Below are 23195 nucleotides of genomic sequence, written 5' to 3'. Positions count from 1 at the left end.
AGCTTCCGGGAGGACCAGCCCCTTCACAGGACGCGGTATTTGAGAGCTTTTCAGCATGGCCCATACGAACCGTTTCAGCATTTCTGGAGCAAAACCGCAAGGAAAGTTCAAAGTCACACCTTAGGGGCAGGATTATGGGGAGCTTTAACTTCCTGCTTTGTACAGCTTTGTACGATTTGAGGTTTCCACAAGGAGTATGGAAAAACAGCAATGAGAAAACAATCAAAGCCTTACCCTGTTCGCTCAAAAATGGTCTCTTCCTTCTTTTTTTTGCCGTAACAACGATGTGACTTTGGGCAAGTTAATGAACCCCTCCGTCCTCACCTGTGAATTGAAGGTAATTATATACCCCTTCCAGTACTGTTGAGCATTAAAACATACGACATATGTAAGTACTCCAATTGAGCGCACAAAGTGACTGTCAATGAACTCTACTAATGTTGTTGTTGTTGATGATGTTGCTCATTACCAATGCCCAAACCCTCTCTCTCTGAAACATAGCGATTGAATGGTACAGAATGTAACTCCCACCATTTTGATGGGAGGAAGAGTATCGGTCCTAATTAGAAGGACTTTCTATCAGGAAGACACTGGAAGGTAGAAGTAAGTCCACAGGCTTCTCCACTCCTCCAGTCCTTTCTCCAGAGAGCAGCTGAAAAGATCCATGTCCACTCCATACCTCCTCTAAGTGTCCCTTAGTCTGGGCCACCCCTCCACGAATCTTCCTGGAGGCTTCCACGGCACTTTGAGTGGAGTCAGATTCCTTACTTGTCCTCCTGGCCCCTCGTGGCCTGCTCCTCTCCCCCTCCAATTCCTTGAGCTCCGGTCCCAACAGTTGCCTCACCCCAACCTCCCATGCTCACTGCTCCTCACAGGTCTTGGCTTAAATGTTGCCTCCCCAAGAGGCCTTTCCTGGCTTCCCCCTTCAACCATGCTCCCTAGTGCCCTATTTATTTATTTTACTGTCCTTATCACAAGCTACAGTTAGTTTATTTGCTTGCTTGTCGGCCTTCTCTCTCTCGAATGTAGGCACCAGGAAGGGAAAGACAAGGCCTGGGCCTGCACATAGCAAGTGCCCAATACCTACTTGTGGAAAGAGGAAGACGAGAGAAAGGGAAGGAAGGGACGAAGGGAGGGAGGGAGGAAGAGAGAGGCTACCAAGGAAGGGAGAGGTTAAGTACTCAAGCAGATCAGTTGAAAAGCCTGATGAGTGCTAGGATGTGGTGCCAATGACAGAAACGATAGCAGTTTGGGCGGAAGCACAGAGTTAGAGAAAAAATTGATGAGTTCAGTTCAAACACGCTGCACTTAAAGTGAACACCCAAGCGAAACTTCCAGCAGATAGATGCAGTAGTGGAGCTCAGGGCCAGGCCAGGGCTGGAGAGTCATGAAAATGTCACTGAAGCTCTCCGAAAGGAAGAAATCTCTAACGGGTAAAGCAGGAAGGAAAAAGAGAAGCCTCTTGTGGGAACCAGAGTCTCTGGGTTCCGGGGGCAGGGGTGGGGAATCTGATTGCCAAGCTGCAGCTGAAAGGATTCACGTAGGGCAACAGCAGGAGTGGAGCCTACGCTGAATGGGACCCAGCCAGGGAGGCGTCCTCCAGCCCAGACACAGACAGGGTCAGGAAAGGTGGCCAAAAAGGCATATTCAGCCAGGAGAAGATGAGAGATGGTATGATGTCGTGGCCAGTGGAGGGGAAGAGGGTTCTGAAGATGATCAAGAATGGTACAGAATGCCTAAGAACCCATTCCTAACAGCTTAAAGCCTCTGCTTAGCTCAGCATCCTGAACAAACGTGTAGAGGTGGTGGTGATAATGCAGGGCAAAGTGGTTCATGGAGTTTGTCTTTCCCACTGGGGCTTTCTGCTTCCATTTGTCTGCTTCTTGGCTGCTGCTGCTGGTCTACAGAGGAGCCATGGAGAGGAGAAAGAGTCATGGCACTCGGTGCGTACCACCCACCACCAGCTCTGTGCCTCTGGGAACATTGCCTCTCTGAACATCAGTTTCTAGTCTTTCAGGTGAAGACAATAAGAGACAATAACTCCTTCCTGGGGTCGCCAGGAGTTATTGGAAAGCCTCTGAAAAGCCCCCAGCACATAGGCAGTGCTGAACAAATGTTAATTCTCTTTCCCTACCAAGACCTCCCACATTCTGCTCCCTCCCATTCTGACCAGACATTTAAAATTCAGTGGAATTACGTAAGCTCTTCTAAGGGTATCAGCACTTGAAGCTTTCTATACGCTTGCGGAATTCATTTTGTAATTATTCATTCATTCTTTCTTTCCACAAACAATTTCTTGAACACCTACTCTGTGTCCAATGCTGGCCTAGATACCAAGTGTCCAAGGGTGAACAGAAGAGAGGCACCACACTTCCCAGCTCATTAGGGAACTCAGCTCTACCTTTTCTAGAGAGAGGACAGTAAGGATACAGCGGTGGTTCCCAAACTCCAGCATGTTGTCGGAATGACCAGGAGGGCTTGTGAAACCAGATTGCTGGGCCCACTCACAGAGTTTCTGAAGTGGTAGATCTGGAGTGGCATCTAGGAATGTGCATTTTTTAAGTTTTTATTTAAATTCCAGTTAGTCAACGTACAGTGTAATATCAGTTTCAGGTACACAATATAGTGATTCATCACTTACATATAACACCTGGTGCTCATCACAACATCTTTAATCCCCTTCACCCATTTCATCCACCCACCCACCACCCTCCTCTCTGCTAACCATCAGTTTGTTCCTTATAGTTAAGAGTCTGTTTCTTGGTTTGTCTCTCTCTCTCTCTCTCTCTCTCTTTCTCTCTCTCTCTCTCTCTCTCTCTCTCTTTTTTTTTTTTGTGTGTGTGTGTCCCTTTGCTCATTTTTGTTTCTTAGGAATTTGCATTTCTAACAAATTCCCAGGTGCTACTGCTGGCCCCGGAACCCCACATTGAGAATAATTGGAATAGAGTGTTAAGGAGGAATGGGGATAGAGCATTGAAGGACTATTAAGTCAGAAGAATCTGATACCTCTTATTCCAGTTAAGTGCACTAAGTCCAGAGATTTCAGAGGGACCGAGGAGCCTGAAGGCATAGCAATATCACCTCCCAGATGCTGGAGCCCAGAGGCCCTTGAGCCTAGTCTGTCACTTCTCTGCCTGCAAACTGCTCTGTGCCCTACAGGTCTCTCTTAAAATCAAAGCCATTTTCCGACGACTTTCTTCACTTCCCCAGGCAGATTTTGGCGATCCTACTCTTATGGCATTTCATACATCTCTATTACAATGACTCCCCCATTGCGCTGTGCCATTGTTATTGCCCCATACTCCCCAACACCCCATCAATGTCTTGATAGATGCGACTGTGTCTTTATCTTGGAATATTTTCTTTATTTTGGAATCTTAACACTTAAATGTTTATTGAGTGCCAGGCCAACTGATTGGATACATGCGTATGTGCAATGAGTATTTAAATGTATGTGCTGCCAGAAAAAAAGGATCACAATTGATAGTGTGTGTAGATATTGAGAACTGGGAGCAAGTACTTTCTTGTCTAACAAAGATGGGTTCAGATCTTTGTTCCACTGTTAGCCATGTAATCTTGGATAAGTTACTTAACCAATCTGGGCCTCTGTTTCATCACTGGTAAAATAAGGATGATAATCTTAGCACGTATGTGAAGACTAAATGAAATAATATGTACCAAGTGTTTAACATGCTGCTTGGTGCCTGGACAATATTAAATACAATAAAATTCAATAGTTGATCAAATAAAGCAAAAAGAACAATGGAAAAATAAAAATGGATTGGGCTAGGAAAGGGTAACACTGTCAGTTAAAGCTCTCTACAGTGTTTGCTTAATATTTCTGTTTAATTACTAAGCAACAAAATACTATGTTGCCCATCACTTAATATATATCAAATCAAGTTTGATAATTATTTTTCCAACATTAGAACTTTGTTCATTTGTGTTGTTCTCAAGTCAAGGAGACTGAAGAGAGGAAAAGCCATTTGACTTTAGGATATCATTCAGAAAAATAGGTCTCTAGGAAGATAAGGAAGAATTTTGAAGTGAAGAACAGGAGGCCACAAATATAGACAACTTCTTTTAAGAAGTGTGTCAACAAAATGAGGGAGAGAGAGAGAATAGCAATTTTCTGTTGGATAATGTATCTATAGAAAGTAAATGTTTCCATTGACATCTGTGTGTGTATGTGTGTACATGTATACATATATGAAATGGTTTTGACGCAAAGTAGCAGGCATTCTTAAATCTGAAGTCCAACAATTTTTTTCTCTACATTCTGTGAAATAAATGTTCAACTACATGTATAGCTCATTTTAATGTTTCATTATAAGAGCGGTTCCTCCACCGAGGGATTCCCAAGCATCCTCTTTTTTTTTTTTTTAAGATTTTATTTGATAGAGAGAAGCACAGCGAGAGAGGGAACACAAGCAGGGGGAGTGGGAGAGGGAGAAGCGGGGAGCCCGATGCGGGTCTCTATCCCAGGACCCTGGGATCATGACCTGAGCCAAAGGCAGACGCTTAACGGCTGAGCCACCCAGGTGCCCCCCCAAGCATCCTCTTTTAACCAGCACTTCAAATGTTTCTATTTTAAAGTTTGTAGCTGTTTTAAAGGGTAGGCCATTTTACTGTGCAGCACCTGTGAGAGGAAGGCCACTGTTCAGTAAATCGGGCTCTAATGACCTGGGCAGGAGAGAGAGCAAGCAGGACTGGCTTGTCGTTGGCTGAAATAGTCTCCAAACCAGTAATGCACAGGAAGTGGATGACAGCACATTTCAAAGCACAGCAAAAGCCTCATTAATGCTGAACATGGAAATTGCACTTCAGCTTAAAATTTGCTGAAACAGAAATAAAAACATATACAAGGCCTTTGGGTCGTCATGTGTACAAAAAATATCAGTTATGTGTACAGGGTTCTATGATAATCAGGTTTGACTGCTTGTTTTTCAAGGAGCTTTTATCTTTAGATTCATTCTCGAGGCAAGCCTGTCTAGTGCAGTCTCCCAAGCATGTTCAAGTGTGCACCAAGGATTTTCCTGCAAACATAAACTTGGAGAGGGAATCTTAAAAAAAAAAAAAAAAGCTTTCTGTTTTGCAGTTAATGGGCTCTTACTACCTGCTTTGCAGAGGAGAAGCATAGTTTAGAAGCATGGTTACTAACTGATCAAGGAAAAAATTAAAGGATTATTTATGTCTTTTGTTTTTATAGTCTTTGTTTCGTTTTAGAGAAAATGTATTTTGCTAGTTCAACCAACCTGGTAGGCCCTTAGCAGAATGAGAAACCAAGTGGAATATTTGTTTACCTTTCAAAAAGACTGTGGTGCCTAACATTTTAGAGTTGGATCTTATTTTCTAATCTTGATTAATCCCTAACTTGCAGATGTAATGAATGGGAACTAGACATTTTTAAGATGATCCTTTGGAATTTTGAAAATATTTCAAATGCGGGAAAAAAAGTTCTTTGTGATGACTGGATTTTCACACCAGCCCACACAAGTCTAGTTAGGCCATGATATACTTGAAAGGACAATAGGAATAAAAAGTATCGGGGCAGTGTTATTTTGGGGATGGAAAGAACACAGACATTAGAGCCAAAGAGACCGGAAGCCTGGGTTGAAATCTAGGTTAGCTGCTCACCAGTTTTGCAATATTAGGCAAATAACTTTACCTCTCCAAGTCTCAGTGGCCTCACCCATCAAGTGGGGGTAAGGCTCAGATGACAGGGACGCTGCTGTGAGGACAGCATGGAGACTGAGGTCAGAGACTGGAGCTGGACACCCAGTTTTAATTCTGGCTCTGCCATTTGCTCGCTGAGAGCCTTGGACAAGTTACTTAACCTCCCTATGCATCAATTTCCTCACCCATAAAATGAAGATTAAAAAAAGAAACTTACCTCTAGAGTTGTGTCAATTGTGTTGGCTTAAGTCAATATATAGAAACTCTAGAAAGCCCTGCAAAAGTGTTAGCTATTGTTATTATTAGGTATGCTTCCAGTCTATTCTTTAAAAAAATGTAGAGTAGAATTACTTTCCTAAGAAATTGATTTGGTTCATGGTAATTTACCACTATATGTGGAAAAGAAATTTCATTCCCCAGAAAGAGCAAATGAATAAATAGAGAAAAAGGAGGCTTGTGTCTGGCCAAAACCACAATTTCAGACACACCATTCACTTTGTTTTAGAAAAATGTCAAGAGTCACCTATTCTTCACCAGAAGGAAAACAAGCAACAAGTCTCTACAACCAGACATAGCAAGTATTGTTTTGAGAAAATAGAAGGGAGATCTCAGACATGCTTGGGCAAGATTATCATACCACTGCCTTTTAATTACAATTACCATGCTAAAAATAGTTTCATTGTACTTCATTCATTCATTATTATCAAAGAGCCCCATTTGTGGAATATGAAAATATTTAATGCCTTGCAAATGAACACAGCTGGATGCTTAAAACCTGGGTTGAAATATTAAATAGACTGAGAGTGTTAATGTATTCTTTTCCCCTGGTTACAATGAAATTGTTGTTTATCAGATATATCATTAAGTCCTAGGATTAGGCAGGGGTGGGGAAGGAAATGTGATTTTAACAGGGAGGTTGCCAACTCTTTTAGCTTCAACTACCTGGAAAGGTTAACTCCTAAATATTGTAATGAGCCAGGAGTTATGGCCAATCCTCCAAGATGCCAAAATGGCACCCATGATAGGGGAAGAGAGTGGAGGAGTAAATGATGTATGGTTTACATGAGTAGAGCTAGTCGCCTTCCTTTTCTAGAACCTGCTGTCCCTGGGAAGCATGAAGTCTCTGAGACCACAGCCTCTGGGAAAAAAATATAACTTCTTCTTTAGGGCCTAGACTGGGACCCTTGGACAAGGTAATGACTTAGTGTGTGGGGTGTGGGGTTGTGGTCTTATAGTGTGGAGGTCCCTTAGCTCTTTAGCAGGTCCCTTAGTTCCTGCACAGCAGAGTGTATTCCCCAGAAGCAGAGGTTCAGGCTGGAGAATAGCTGCAAATAAAAATAATGCTAAGTACCACGAATATGCTGTAAGTTATTTTCAATTTCATCTTGGAACTGGAAATTCAAATGTGACTCTTGGTATTTTCCAGTTCATCTGTTGAGACAAAAGGGGGGCTCCAAGACCTAAGAGCAGATCATGTTGGAATTTTCCAGGGATCCCAGCTCAGCCAGGGCAAGTTATCTCAAAGGCTGTACAATTTGGGTAACTGGTGAGTTTAAGGAGAGAAAACCAGAATAACATGAAATGGTGCCAGAGAACACATGAAGTGTTCTGGAACACTTGGCTCTCCTGGTTTCCTTTTAAAATCATTTTTATTATTATAAACAACTTTGCAGAAAGTTTGTCCCATAAACTCTTCAATAAAATTAGTGACATATATCTATGAACATTTGCAAATTTGTCCATATGTATACCTCTTCCTCACAACATTTTAGTTGCTCTGTATGTGATGGGGGCATCTCACTTTTCACATAGCATTATTTATAACATTATTTTCTTGGGCTTTTTCACTGTATTTATTTTCTAACTTTGTACTTCATGTTTTAAAGGAGGGCACAATAGCTTATCCATGCAATAAAACAACATATTTTCTCAAAGGTGAATCAATTTCTTACCCCTTCTTGCTCGACTGACCAAAAAATAACACAATACAACACAAAAAACATTCCCCCTATAACTTTTAGAAAAGTTTATTGTTGTTTCTTTTAAAAAAAAAAAAGACTTATTTATCCATTTTAGAGAGAGTGAGAGAAAGAGAGTGGGGAGGGTGCGGGGGGGCAGAGGGAGAGGGAGAGAGAGAGAACTCAAGCAGTCTCCCTACTGAGTGTGGAGCCTGATGCGGGGCTCAATCCCACAACCCTGAGACCATGACCTGAGCTGAAATCAAGTCCGACTCTCAACCTACTGACCCACCCAGGAGCCCCATGCTATTGTTTCTTTTTATACTCCATGAAATACTTTGTTTGAATGTATTGTCAATTCACTGTTAGGTGATAGAACAAAAATTTTGGTAGTCACAACTGTAAAAATGGCTAATACACGGCAGGAACAGTGAACTGATTAAGTGAAAAAAAATATGTTTATTTTTCTGTCCCTGCATTATAATGTAATGAATTTTACTGAAGTCCATGGCCACTCAGAGGCCACAATGACCCAGTAGGGCTACACTGTGGAATCTCACCCACTCATTTATTCATTCCATCATTCCTCCAACATTTATTAGAGACTCTTCTAGGTGTGGAAGAGAGAGCAGCAAAAATGCCCCTTCACTCACAGACCTCACTGCAGAGAACATACCATAATTAAGTACATAACAAAATGTCAGGTAGTGGTAAATATTATTTAAAAAAAAAAGGGGCAGGAAGGTAAGGGGGAAGAGAAGGACCGGGCTGGGGTAAGATGGGACAGCTGCTATTTTGTATGTATTTTCGTACTGAAGGCTGCTGACACACACAGTTATATTCATTTCAGGGGTACGACAGAGTGATTGGACACGTTTATACTTTATGCTAGGCTCACCGCAAGGGCAGGTGCCATCTGTCACCATACGACACTATTCCAATACCATTGACTCTGTTCCCTGCCCTGTGCCTTTCCTCCCTGTGACTTCTTCATGCCAGAACTGGAAGGAGGCCGCTATTTCAGAAAGGGTGGTCTGGGAAGTTTTCTTTGACGTGAGGGTGGTCACTGGAGGGAGTGATTCCTACGTGTACATTTGTCTGTGAAAGGACACGTGAGTGTGCATGGAAAAAATATGGCTCGCTTTTACATCTCTTCGTTATTGGTCACTCATTCATCCAAACAGTATTCATTTTTGCGAATGTGCTGCTACTTTGATAGCTATGGGAGAGATGAGTGAACCATAGAGGCATGGCATCTGGCTCACAGAGTCTATGGGAAGACAAGAAATTATCACGAGTGTGATAGTGCTTTGAGAGAGGAAATACAGGGTGCTTTTTATGGCTGGGAGGTCAGGGAAGGCTTCCCGGAGGAAGTGACCTTTAAGCAGAGAAGCAGGTGTGAGCCAGATTAATGTGGACAAAGGTATTGAGAGTGAGAGAGATTTACAAGCACGGGGTCACTGTACAACTTTGTTTTGCTGGTGACTTTCAACTTTGCCACCTATCTAATCTCCCAAGGGCTAAGAAGAAACAGCACTTGATTATATTTCCTTGCCTCTCTCTGGCAGATGTACAAATGCACAGGGAAATTATTTAGCAGTAGAGGATTAAAGGGAAAGACACAGCACAAGGGAAAAAATAATCATACAATCAAAACTCAATGACTCTATTTGTACTCAAGATTTGGATATCTTTGTTTACAGTAAGTTTTATTGCAAATCAATCCTTTCGATAGCTGGAGTGCCCTGTGAAACACAGAATTGGGGTAATAAATTTCACAAAGACCACTTATCAAGCTATTGTCATTTCCAGTTTTGCTTTTAATTGGACTGCACATAAATTTTCTTGTGTCTTTAACATAAGATTTATGGCAGAAAGAGGAAGAAACAACAGCAGGAGGAGAAAACATGAAAACCATCAAGAAAAAATATGTAAGTTTTTTTCCTTGTCTATACTGATTGATTCTTTGAAACCTAGTATGATAATGATGTAGGGCAGGAAATCTGTGGGCCCATCTCATAAGCCTATAACCTACCCAAAACTGTTTATAATGAAGAACAATTAGAAATGAAGGTTTTGCATAATGGTGTATGATACCTCCATTCAGTGGAACATACCATAGCCGTTAGGACATCATGTCATAGAAGGCTAATTGGCATGGGGGAATGTTCACCATAGATCAATTTAAGAAAGCAGGATGACAACAAAAATTACAGTGTGATAAAAATTAGGACACAATATAATTACGAAGAACACATGGCAAGGAAAATATATCAATATTTTAATAGGAGTTATATCTGGGCGCCTGGGTGGCTCAGATGGTTATGCATCTGCCTTCGGCTCAGGTCATGATCCCAGGGTCCTGGGATCGAGTCCTGCATCGGGCTCACTGCTCAGCGGGGAGCCTGCTTCTCCCTCTGCTTCTCTCTCTCTCTCTGTCTCTCATGAATAAATAAATAAAATCTTTAAAAAAAATAGGAGTTATATCTGCTTAATGAGATTATAGATTATTTTCTTCTTCATGTTTTTTCTTCATGTGTTTTCCAAATTTTTTGTCACAAACATGTATTAGTTTTATAATCTGAAAACAAAAAATGTATGTTCTGTCCTTTTTTTTTTTAATTGCAAAGAGAAAGGAGGGATTTAAGCAGCAATCATTCTTATAAGGCACACATATCCTTGTACAAATGGGAGTTATCCTCAGGTAGGTTTTGAATCAGTACCTTTTACATGAGTGAAGTAAAGGACCCAGAAACAGGCTTTGTTGCTTGGGATAGTGCTGGGGGGTTATATCTTTTATTTAAAAAACAACCACCAAAAAACCAAAAAGAGGGCTAAGGAAATAAAACTTCACAAGGAATAATGCTTTAAAAAGAGTAATTCTTGGGGTGCCTGGGTGGCTCAGTCGGTTAAGCGACCAACTCTTGATTTTTGGCTCAGGTCATGATCTCAGGATTGTGAGATTGAGCCCCGAGAAGGGCTCCACACTGGGTGTGGAGTCTGCTTAAGATTCTCTCTCTCCCTCTGTCCCTGCCCCTCTACAACCCCCCTCCCTCTCAAAAAAAAAAAAAAAAAAGAAAAGAGAGAGAGAGTAATTCTTACAAATGACAGGTTTAAATAATGCCCCTAGGAGCATTGCTTACATCTCATTACCCAACTTCTCACCTTTTAACTGGAATATGTATCATGCATTCTTTAATAGTGTGTTGTGGACCTGTTTGCTAGTTTGCTTTCTTTTGTTCATGGTGTGTGTGTGTGTGTGTGTGTGTGTGTGCATTTGTGTAATCCACCTTTATTTTTGTGGTCTCTGGATTTTGTGTTATGCTTAGAAAAATCTTTCAAGTTTGTAAAAAATTTACCCATATTTTCTTCCAGTGTTTTTATAGATTTCACTTTACATTTAAATCCTAAATAATGGTGGGTTACATTTTAGTGTAAGGATTAGGGTAGAGAGAAAACTTTATGTGTTTCCATATGGCTAGCTGGTTGTTTTAATAGCATTTATTGAAAACTTCACATTTTTTCTCAACAATTTAAGTCACCTTTATTTTCTACTCGATTTTTGCGTCTGTTTCTAGATGCTATGCTTTTTCATTCACCTCTTGATCTGTTTCTTCTTCTTTTTTTAAGATTTTGTTTATTTATTTGAGAACGGGAGAGAGAGAAAGAGATTAAGCACACACCCACGTGCATAAGCTGGGGCGGGGATGGTGGAAGAGGGAAAGGCAGACTCACCACTGAGCAGGGAGCCCCGACACCCTGGGATCCTGACCTGAGCCTAAGGCAGCCGCTTAACTGACTGAGCCACCCAGGCACCCTTCTTGATCTGCTTCTAAACCAGTACCAGACTATTTTAATTACCACGGTCTTATAGTATGCTTTGATAATATGTTACGTCAAATCCCCCAATCTATCTCATTTTCTTTTTCAAAAGCATATTGTAATTTTTTTTAGTTAATGCATTTCTTAAATAATTTAACACTTCACTTTGCTTTACTAATGCAAATGGAGATATACATATATATATACACACACATACATTCATATATACACACATATATATGCCATAAAATAATAAGAATAATATATATAATATACATGTATATATATTACCAGAGATTGAATTTTAGTGCTGTTCATTCTAGCAAAGTAGGACAAAAATTATGCCAGTTTTGGGGCACCTGGGTGGCTCAGTTGGTTGAGCGGCTGCCTTTGGCTCAGGTCATGATCCCAGGATCCTGGGATGGAGCCCCGCATCGGGCTCCCTGCTCAGCGGGGGTCCTGCTTCTCCCTCTCTCATTCACCCTGCTTGTGTTTCCTCTCTCACTGTCTCTCTCTCTCTGTCAAATAAATAAATAAAAATCTTTAAATTAAAAAAATTATGCCAGTTTTTTGAAGACAATGTCTGTTTATTCTTCAGGGTTTCTGTTGAGAAGTGATGTGGTCACTGGTGTTATGTCTCCCTCTAGCAAATACCCCTCAGCCAAATGGAAAAGCCCCTTTGACATTTGAGCACCAAGATCTCTGGAATCTTGGTCATGTCTGCAAGCAAGATCTAGCCTAAAGCCTAATTACACGGTCTAGGACACATTCCAAATGAGGTATTACTGCTCTCCCTTTCTGGGCTGCTATGACCATCCCATTCAAAAAAAAAAGAGTCAAGGAAGGTCTTTTCAAAAGCAACTGAAAGAGTCATAAACACCAGTCAGCCCACTGATGCCTGATTTTTAGAAGTTCCATTTTTGTTTGCCCGGATAGTCAACCTTGGTTAAAAAAAATAAAACCATCCATACACACATATAAACATGAACCACCTTTAGTTGGGTCAGCTGCTAATAGATAGCTATGATTTTTTTTTCTAATTTCTCCTTAAATAACAAATGTCTTCAAAACGTGATCTGTACTCTCTAGCACCGTGTCGTCTTCACTCATTTCTGTCCATGATTTCCCTAATTTCCTATGGCAGATCTTCTGGCTCTAGAAGCAGTTTTAGTAAAACAGCTTTCTTACAGTCAACCTCTTTGGTGTTCTAACCGAAACTTTTGTCTCAAGTGTAAGTTCCCCTGATCTTCTAAACTTGTGTGCTGAGACTTTCTTATGAAGTCTCCCAAACCCAGCTGTTCACTTCTCCTTCTTTTGCTCTTCCTGCTCTACTTTCTCCTGTTCTGATTCTTCGTTCACTGCAGTAGGCACCTTTGGGGAATCTTGCTCAGCCCAGGCCCCAGACTTCAAGAATGACCTGTCTGAGCCTCTCCTATTCTCTCTTTCTCACCCAGTGGTTGAAAGCATTCGTGAAGGGCCATGTACAATGGGGTGGAGGGTGAAGAGCTACAGAGCAAAAGAATCATAAAGCACATGGGCAGAGGGATGACAAGTCCAGAGGACACATGACCCTGGAGAGAGGAGGAGATTCGTGCCAATGGCACCTCAGTTCTGGTCCTTTCAGAGGGCTAGCTGTGCTTCTTACCACGAAATATTCTTGTTTCCTCCCAATAAACCTCTCCCTTTGGGCTTAAGTTTGTTGAAGAGGCTTCTATTTCTTGCATTCCCTTAATGTGAGGTGACACTCCTGAGCCTAAATCCGTGCCTCTAAATATGAAGTTTCTTCGTTTTCCAAAGGAATTGTCTAAAGGAAGAGGCAATTTAATGAAGTTAAGAGTGTGAGCACTGGGTTCAGATTGCCTAATTAGCTTGAGATCTCAGGACCTCTCTGCCTCAGTTTTCCCATCTGTAAAATAGGAATAATAAAAGTATCTACCTTATAGGGGTTTGTGAGAATTGAAGAGTTGATGCATATAAAGCTCTTAGAATAGCACTTGACACATTGTAAACCTGTAGTAAATATTGTTATTACTGTTATTTATAGCAACACATTCCTATCTGGCTTTCTGCAAGAACTTTAACATGTCCATTCCAGGACTTCCCAGCTTCCTCCCAAAGAGAACACAGCTACCTAACTTCCAGGTCCTGTCATTGGCTCCTCCATTCAATCCAGCACTCCTGAAATTTGACTTCATGTCTGTTTGACTTTGGGACCTCGGTTTATTCCATTAGACTAGCAGTTCCCAAATTGGACTGCCTCTCAGATACCAAAGATTTTGAATCAGAATCTTCCAAATTAGGACTTGGACATCTGTATTTAAAACAAAATAAAACAAAAAACTCCTCAGTGAATTCTGATGGACCTGACCATTGGATCAGAGTTTGGGGAACCACTGTGGATTACACTACTTTTATCCTCACTGACTTTATCTGTAAAGTCCGTGTGGTAAATACCTCTTTCATAGAATTGCTAACCTAGAATGTGTGCAGGTACCATGCCAAGGGCTTTCTATCCTTGTCTCATTTAACTCTCACCTCAATCTTGTGAAGTGCACACTAGATTAACGCCATATTACAGATGAGGAAACTGTAGTTTTGCTTGGTAAAAGTCATTCAGCTAGCAAGTGTGGAGAGTGAGCTTATCAGCTGCTGGAGTGAATGAGAATAGTATATTAGATAATGTATTTCAAGCATCTGATACACAGTAGGTGCTCAATAAATGTTCCCTTTCCCTTCCTTTTATCTATGTGATTTTATTCATGCCCAGTGAATTTTAGATTGAGGACAATACTTTGACCTTAGTCAGAGTGCCCAGAGAATTAAGAACCAGGATTCTAGAAGGTAGAAAATAAAAGGGAAGTGAGTACCAGTGGAAAATGGAGGTTGCTTGGGATCTCCAACAGGGAGAAACACAAGTATAATTACTTATGGAAGAACAGGCTCACATGAGGAGAAACAGTAGCTTGGTCACTGAGGGTAGGAAAAGTCAGGGTGATGAACTTTATTTAAAAGAGGAGAACCAAGGTATGAAGGTAAAACCACATCATCTCAGAGAGACAGGGTCCTAAAAGAACACCTATTCCAGGCCCCTTCCCACCACATCGTCATCCAATTCTTTTTTTTCCATTTTATTTATTTATTTATTTATTTATTTATTTATTTATTTGGGAGAAAGAGAGAGTGAGAGAGCACACAAGCAGGGGGTGGGGAAAGGGAAAAGCAGGCTCTTTGCTAAGCAGGGAGCCCAAGGCAGCGCTCGATCCCAGGACCCCAGGACCATGACCTGAGCTGAAGGCAGACACTTAACCAACAGAGCCACCCAGGCACCCCTGGTCATCCAATTCTTATGTTGACACTTTCTGTGACAGGAAATTCAACTTATCAGGGCAGAGGAGGTTCTAGTTGTTAGAAAACTCTTCATATTGTTTCATTCTAGAGGTTCTACCTGCAGGTCCCCCTTCCGCCCTTTAGGGCCCTGAAGAACGAGTCTAATTTCTCTTCTATTTGACAGCCCTTCAAATATATGAAGACAGTTACCTTGTACCTCCCGGGGCAAAACCTTCTGCTTCCTTTAATCTTTCCTCATATGATGTAGTTCCCAGGCTCTTGACATCCTGGTCCCTCTCCTTGTGCATGTGTTTACTTTTCCTTTGCCAAGCCTTAACTGGAGACAATACTCTATGTGTGTAATGACCAACACTGGGTGGTACTGTAACATCCAACTTGCTTTATAGGTCAGACTTTCATCAATGCAGCCTAAGACAGCATTCATTTATTTGGGCAGCCATACTGAGGACTCAGATGGAGTTGTCTGTTACCTGAGACCCTTTAGGTTTGCTCTCATATGCATCTGTTAAGATACCTCTGTGTTTCAGCAGTTAGTTTCCCAGGGTGGGACCTCCATATTTATCCCCGTAAGAGCTAGCCCACTGCTCCCACATTGCATTTGGCTTATGTTATGTAATGGTATCTCTTCCCCTCCTGGTTTTGTGTCATCCTGAACGGTGATGCAAATCCTCTGGGCTTTCATTCAGAGCACTGATAAAAGTCCTGAAGTCGAAGCCCTGGAGAGAGCCTTCTATCATTCGGATGGTAACTGGTATGGTATGAAGGTTTTGAAGTCAAATAAACCTGGTTTGAATTATGGCTCTGCCACCTATTGGGTGACATTGGACTAGCTGGTTGAAGTTTTGAGTTTCAGTTTCTTCAACTGTAACATGGTGTTGTGAGGATTAAGGGAGAAGATTCAGGGAAAGCATTTAGCTCATAATTGATGAAGCACAAATATTGATTCCCCTCTACCCTTTCTTCAGGCCCACAGAGCTTCATTAATCAGGCATCTATAGGTTATGGTTACTTAACCAGTTATTGGTCCAATTAATTATACTAGAATCCAGGCCTAGATTTCTTCATCTTGTCCACAATATCTCGTGAAGTGCATTGCTATAATGCCACTTACATAGAGTGGTTTCCTTATGAAATCAGGGCAGGGACAAAGTAAACAGCAATGATTCCATGGGCATATAAATTTAGGAAAAATTGTAAGCTACCGATGAAGTTGGTCGACCTTGAGAACAGTCAGTATTCAGGCCACAAGTGCATATTGGGCAACCACGCTGTGCCTGGCAATGAGCTGTGGACAGCAAGGGATTTACCACGATTAAAATGCAGTGTCTGTGTTCAAGAAAAGAGACGAGAATTCTAGAATCTTAGGGGCTAGTCTGGGTCACAGAATTGAGTGAAGAGATTTCATTCCATTTGTTCATGTATCCAATCAACAAACACTTATCAAGCACTTGTTAGGTGTCAGGCTCCTGCCCCCACCCCTCCATCTCACTCCCATTAGGCGCTTAAGGGGAGCAGGGTGAGTATGAGAAGAAAGAAGACCCCGCCCTCGCCCTCCTCTTCAGCGAGGTTGACATCTAGAAGGTTAAGAGATCTTTGTGCTAAAGGCCCTCTGCTAAGTGCTTGAGACACAAAAATAAGACAGATTCACTGTCTTCTCAGTACCTAAGATGTGCTCTGTCATGAAATATTTATTTTTTGTAATCTTTGTTTCCTTCCGTCTCACTCCCTGGGCAGCTTTTCGCGGCAGAGACCGTGGCCGCCGGGACAGTGTCTGCCACCCAGTCGGTGGTCAAAACCCGGGCGCTAGAAGGAAATGGCAATGGAATCGCCGCAGGCTTGAGTTTTGTCTTTTCAACAGCGAGAATGACAGCTGCAACGGGACGCTTGGAGGTCAAGACGAACGAAAGGAACGTAAGAAACTTGGATGGCGAAGCCTTCTAGAAATACTAAGTATTCGTTCTCCCGTTTGGACTTTGGCAAGCCAGGCTGTTTTAGGAAGGGTCTGGCACTCTGTGTTCCTAAAATTGGTTTCCTAGATGGAGTTGGAGGGAGGCGAGTGAGGAAACGCTGCTTTTTGTCAGGGTGCCCGAGGGAAGAAGGGGAAGGAGGAGGGGTGAGACCGGTGAGCCAGAAGCAAGCCAGGGACCCGGAGAAGAGGGACATCCCAGGCGACTGCAAGGAGTGCGGCGTCTGCACCCGCAGTGGCCACCGCGAGCGGGAGACCTGAGGCGAAGGGAGAGGGCAGGGGCGAGGAAATCCAGGGAAAGCGCGCCGATTGGTCCTCTCCTCGGGGCGTGCGCTTCTGTGCGCCCAGCGATTGGTGGCGAGAAAGTAGCAGGTAAACCGGCCCCCGCCGCCCCGCCATTGGTCAGCAGCCTCTCTAGCTGCTACATCACTGGCCAGAGGGTCGCCGAGCCGCGCGCGGATTGGCCGGGGACGACCGCCGAGACCGGCTCCCTTCGGGCGCTCGGATTGGCTGGTGGAAAGAGGCAGGTATCCGGGCTCTGGGGCTCCTCCATTGGTGGGCGGGAAAGGGGGGTTGGGCACAGCGATTGGTGGGCGGGGGGCCGGGCCTGGGCCGGCGGGGAGCGGATTGGTCGGAAAGTAGGTTAGTGGTGCGACATTTAGGGAAGGCAGAAAGTAGGTCAGGGACGGAGGTGCCTGTTTACCCGCGCCGGACTCACCGCCGCCGCCGCCGCGGGATCCGAGTGGGGGCGCGGACGCGGGCGCTCCCGCGAGCCACGGTGAGTGTCGGGCTTCCCGCGGCTGGCGGCGCGGCCCGGGGCACCCCGTCGGGGGCCGTTAGCACCCTGGCAGGCGCGGCGCCCCTGCCGCCGCCCGGGGCGCAGCCCGGCCGCCGGGGAACCCTGCCCGACGTGCCCGCTGCCGGCCTTAAAGGGCCCGTGCCCGCTCCCTGCCCCCACCCGAGCCGCGGGGAGGCTGCGCCCCTTAAAGGCGCCGCGCCCGGCCGCCCCCATCCTCTCTCGCGGGGGCTGGCGCTGCAGGGTAGGGCGGGCAGAGGTGCAGTAGGCGCCCTTAAAGGGACCGGGAAAGTGTCCCCGGGAGTACCCACCTCCCCTCCTCGGGCATCGCTACCTGACGGGGGGTGGGGGGGAGGAAGCAGCCAGCTGCCTCTTAAAGGGACAGCTCCGCCCTTTGGGAGCAGTGATCCGGCTCAGGGCGAGTCCTAGGATGTATCCCTGGGAGCTGGGGGGAACCTCAAGAGGACCATTCTTGATGGCTGCACCCCAAGGGCGTTGGGCAGGCAATGCCTCTTCTGCCCTTCCTCCCCATCTCCTCCACTTCCCTTCGGGGAGCCTGCAGGGCTGGGAGGGGGCGGGAGGGCGTCTCCGTCCGGCTTGGGGAGTGCGAGTCGGCCAGCCCCTTCGACCCTGTTGCGGGGCCTTGGCGCTGCACCCGGGAATCCGGGGCCCGTAATGGGTCAGACCCCAGCTTGCGAACTTTCGTCTTGCCTGCGCCGTCTGGGTCCTCGGCCGCCCCGGGAGCATCCCCGTGGGTCTTTGAGCAGGTGCCCGACGGCACGGGGATGTCGCCCGGCGTCCAGATGTGGGCCCGCCGCCCGCCCTAGAAGCCCCGGAACCCCGCGGAGGGTGCAGCAAGGCTGGCTCTAGCACCGGCTTTGACAGATGTCAGAAAAGAAAGGTTCCCGCTCGCGATTGCCGGGCGTTGACAGCCGAGAGAGCTCTCTTTTGCTCGGAGATAGAAGTGGAAGAGCAGAAATTAATGCCGACCTCGTGGGGCTTGAGTCAACGACCCCCGAGGGGTCTCGAGAAGCTGGCTGCGGAGCGCAGGCAGGTGTCGGAGGGTAGTCGCAGGGGAAGGAAGGGTTGCACTGGACATTGGCGTCGGTTGTCACTGTCGGTGCTGGCCGATGAGGGACCAGGCTGACACCCCTCACCCCACATTCCCTATCCCCTTTTCCCTCCTCTGCTTCAGCCCCTTGGCCCCTTCCCGGTCCAATAGCGTTGTCTGGGCACTTTGGCGCTTGCTAGTCTCTTCTCCCTGCTCACAAGAGCTACTCCTCGGCATGGAATTATTAGCCAAGTTTTCTCACCCAGCTTCCAGAAATAAGATTCGGTATTTGTGAGGAAGCATTTCTTGAGTGTACCTGTATTTCCAGAGTCTTCGTTTTTAAAAAAATCCATAAAAAAGCTGCCCATTAGATGCATCTCATTTCCCACAACGCTTGCTTGTCCTTCTGACATCTGCTGCTGTTCCCTGCTTTAATCTATTTTTATATGACAACTATTATTTTAATGCTTCTGGTCCCATTGATATCAGGATCTGTCAATTTGGGTTGGTGGAGTTTTTAATTAATGTACTGGTTGAATCATGAGCTTAAAATAGTCATTGCTGCTCCTGAGCAGTTTTGAATAATCTCATGCTCTTTGTGCTTGCAAGGGAAAGAAAAAAAGTCACTGCTGTTAAATTAAATTTCCATATCAATGAAACTCCAAAATATTTTTTAAAACACAAAATTGAATCTTTTGCTCCATGATCTGTTACTGAGTTCACTTTACTGATAAGTCTTTAAAACAGCTTCTTGAACCTATTTAGAAGGCTTTGAAATTGCCTGTATTATCTGATGCTGGAATCTGTGGAGGTATTTTGGTTTTGATGGTGGATGTAGCCAGTGAATAATAATAATAACTTAAACTATAGTTAAATTTGTGCCTTATTCCAACCCCTGAAGTTTAAAAAGAGGGAGAGAGAAAGGAACAGGTGGTAGAAGAGCATTAGCCTGAGAGTTAGAACATGCTGGTTCTGGCCCAGACTTGGGTGTTCATGGCTGTGCCACCTGGGCGAGTCACTGAGCCTCTCTGGGTTCTGTTTGCCTCTGACGGAAAGAAAGGCAGTTGCACTAGGTGATCTCAAAGGTTCTTTCTGCTCTAGAGTTCTCTGCATCTCTAAATATTTAATACATTTGAGTTCAGGTTGGTATTTACCTCCAGAACATCTGAGCCGAAGTCCTATTTTCATAGGAAACTTAAACAGTACAACAGATGGGGTTTTAAAGACTCCATTTCAAATGATTTATAAAATGATGACGACTCAGGAGTTTGCCTTCTGCAGAAGAGGTTTGCCTACCACACGAAGAAAAGGAAGTGGCCGTGTTTTCAGATTTTTCCTTCCACGCCAACCATCTTTGTGCAATTTATGTACTAAACAGTGAAGAAGCACTGTGGAAAGACTTGGTTATGTTAACAAAACTGCCTGAGAATCTATGGAAACTAAATATTTCATATCTTTCTTTGGTGTAAGAGTTGCTTTCCTTCTGTGAGCTTTCTTCCGGTGGTGACCACAGCATCAGCTCTGAGGGTGTTGGTAAGAGAAAGTCAGTATCAGAGAAACAATTTCTCCCCCTTACCATGTTACAGTTACAGAGTGATTTTAGTTAGCATCATGGGAGATACTTGCAGGGAAGTAAAAAATCCTCTCTAGACCTTGAGGTTTAGTGAGGAACCCAGAAACACAGGCATGTCACCCTTCTGCAGTCTTTTCTCACCTCATTGCCACTTTGCCACTTTGTCACAACACCCGGACTTACCCCAAACACCCACCCTGGCTTTTCTCCTCTTTCTCTCTCAAAACAAGACCTGTTCGGACTTGAGCCCCCTCAGCATCTCTTCCTTCCTGCTCAGAATGTCCTGTCTTCTCCACCCTCCCACCCCCATGTCTCCTCCTCTTTTTCCAGTTCAGAAAAAGCAACTGGATCTGTCCTCTGTTTCTTTTCCTTGGACCTTCACTTTGGGCTGGAGCCTGGGACTCTGGTGGCAGGACCTGGGACTTGGGTTCTGATTAGACAAGTGCTTGATCCCTCTGACCACAGGCAGATCATCTGTGGTGTCATGGCAGTGCCTGCCTCCCAGAGTCTGTGGGAGGATCCAGGGAGATGGTGCGTGTGAAATGCCTGGCACACAGGAAGTCCTCCCTCAGGGCCTGCTACCGCTCCCTCCCAGCGCTGCCAGGGTCCTGCCCCCTGAATATCCTCACCAACCCCTGAAAAGCCTTCATCTCAGTTTAGTAGAGGAAGGATGGAAGGGGAAAGACATAGCCCTTCTGTGGGCCTGCGATGGAGCAGGCAGCTTTCACCTGTCTGTACGTGGTACCCCTGAATCTGTATGTCTCTCTCTCCCCTCCCTGCCCCGCAGCCTCTCACAGGGCTGCGAACGTTCACCTCTTCGACTCTCTCATTTGCTCTGTCCCTAGCTCCCACCCTCTGGCTGCTCTCTCTACCACCCTTCTCTATAGTTCGCAGAGATCTCCAAAAACTTTGTCTTGAATTCCAGGGGCCTGTCCTTAGTCCAGAATGGTTGTTCTTGGCCCCTGTGTTGCTGTTTCCCTACCTTTCTTTCCATCCTTCTTGAAATTGCCTCCTTCTTCAGCCTTTGGGTCACGATGCTCTCTTGGTTCTCTTCCTGCACACCCTAAAGGCAGGTTTTTGTCCTGGCCCAGTTTTCAGTCCTGATCTGTCTCTCCTTCTTCAGCTGCCAGTGGGTTCATCATAGGCATTAATGGCAGCCTTGAGCCAGCATTCGTGACCTTGGAGTCATAGGTTGCACACTGCTTGCAAGTACTGTCTCATTTCATCCTCGTAACACACTGGTGCCTGTGCCCCTTCACCGCCAGGCTGTCCTGAGAGGCAGTTTGTTTGAGTGGTGAAAAGTGCAGACTTTGGAGCAGATTGCACATCCCAACTGTTCCTTACCAACTTTATGATGTGTGGTCAAGTTGCTTTGCTCACTATGTCTTGGTATCCTCAATTATAAGACTGGGATCTCTGGAGTCCTTACCTCAGAGAGTTGTGGTGTAGATTAAATGAGTTAAAACTATTAAAAAATGCATGAAGCTATTCATGGCACATAATTCACATTCAGTGACTGTTAGCTCTTGGTACCTCTGCTCCTTCTCGCCTCTCCATATTCAGCCTGCCTGTCCATGTGCATGGGACTGTCTAGTCAAACTGAAAGGCTGTCTGTTGCACCTGCAAGGGACCAGCCCTTGATCCATTCCATGTTCCAACTTTCTCATGTCAAAAGCTTACTCTTCTCTAAGACCCAGATCAAATGCGTGGTCCTCCAGGAGCTATTTGTTCATTGTGTTTTTCTTCCTCCCCACACCTGGCAGCAGTGTCCCCTAGCCCTTGGTTTAGCTTGAATTCATAGCTACTGTTCCATCTATATTGTGTTGGGCTGTCTCTGGGAATATCTCCCCTTGCCTGCTCAGGCCAGGCACTTTGTGGGGAGTTCATCTTGGTTTCCCCAAATCACAGGCATAGGGAGCCTTTAGGATGTGCTTGTTCAATATAATCGATTAGTGATCTTTGAGGGGAAGGAGATGGAATGGGGTGCATCAGGGACACATGTTGGACATGGCTGTGAGTAGTTAGGTCTACAGGGAAGAGAGGTTTGAGTTTGGGACTTAATGTGGTAGGGGGGTTGAGATTGGGTATGTTTTAGTCATCTTTGCTTTAGGGGAACGTTGAGTGCTGGCATATGATGAGAAATGATTTTTACGTTAGTACATGCTGTCCTTTTAAATAGTATAAACTCATGTTCATCCAGCCCAGTTAAAGAAGGGGATTGGAGGTCTGCCTGATTTCCTATTCTGGTTAATACTCTACCCATTGGATTTTTGTATGTATGCCGGGTAAAACATTTACATATATTTTTGCCTTCAACTGCTGTTTGAAATGTGTGACCTGGGCCAATTAGTTAGCTTCTTTGAGTCTGACTTACCTCATTTGCAAAACAGAAATAATGGTACTGATGGCATTAGTGGCTAACATTTATTGAACTCTCTGTGTGCCAGCAAAGGTGTTAGTCACCTTATGTTTATTAATGTGTTTAACCTTCATCACAACCCCATGAGGTAGGTACCGTGATTATCCTTTGTTTGCCCAAGTGAAGCGGTTTTGGAAACTGCCCAAGGTCACTCACCTGGTGTGGGGCAGGGCAGGAATTATGCCCAGAGGACTCCAGAGTCTGCTCTCTAAGCACTGTCGTCGGGGCCTGCTGTGTATGTGTGTGGGTGGGGGGTGGCGGCCACCACCTGAAACACTGTGTGTGCAGTGCCCAGCACCGGGCTGGGAGGCAGGCAGTCCTGTGGTGATGGCAACCCATCTTACTGTTGACAGATGTGGTCATGCACCTTCTCTTCAGCAGGACTGAAGTCCTTTGCGGCAGGACAGGATGCCCATTTAGATCTCACCCGAGCAGCAGTTCCAAGGGCTCGTGAGCATCCTTCTCACACCCTGTTGTGCACTTCTGTCTCTCTTGCTTTCTCATGCCTTTCTGGGCATCACTCTGACATGGGCCTCGTGAGGCTCAGCCAGCCCCTCCCCGGGCAGCTCTGGGCATCGGATGAACC

General features: G+C 44.9%; 1 protein-coding gene across 6 annotated transcripts in view; it reads left to right on the top strand.

The window, feature by feature from the left end:
- Window positions 1-17432: 17432 nt before the first annotated feature.
- The window catches only part of BMAL1 (basic helix-loop-helix ARNT like 1), a 99899-nt gene continuing 94136 nt past the window's right edge, over window positions 17433-23195 (top strand). For all 6 annotated transcript variants that reach the window (XM_088017940.1, XM_028116761.2, XM_028116760.2 and 3 more), the window contains exon 1: window positions 17433-17548. The gene's annotated coding sequence lies outside the window, so the exon portion shown is untranslated. The remainder of the gene's footprint in view (window positions 17549-23195) is intronic.

This window comes from Eumetopias jubatus, unplaced genomic scaffold, assembly GCF_037043125.1.
Source record: "Eumetopias jubatus isolate StellerSeaLion01/CBP00866 unplaced genomic scaffold, mEumJub1_p1.0 scaffold_13, whole genome shotgun sequence".
In the NCBI taxonomy this organism is placed as follows: Eukaryota; Metazoa; Chordata; class Mammalia; order Carnivora; family Otariidae; genus Eumetopias; species Eumetopias jubatus.
Note: the sequence above shows the minus strand (reverse complement) of the source record. Positions and strands in the feature narration are given on the sequence as shown.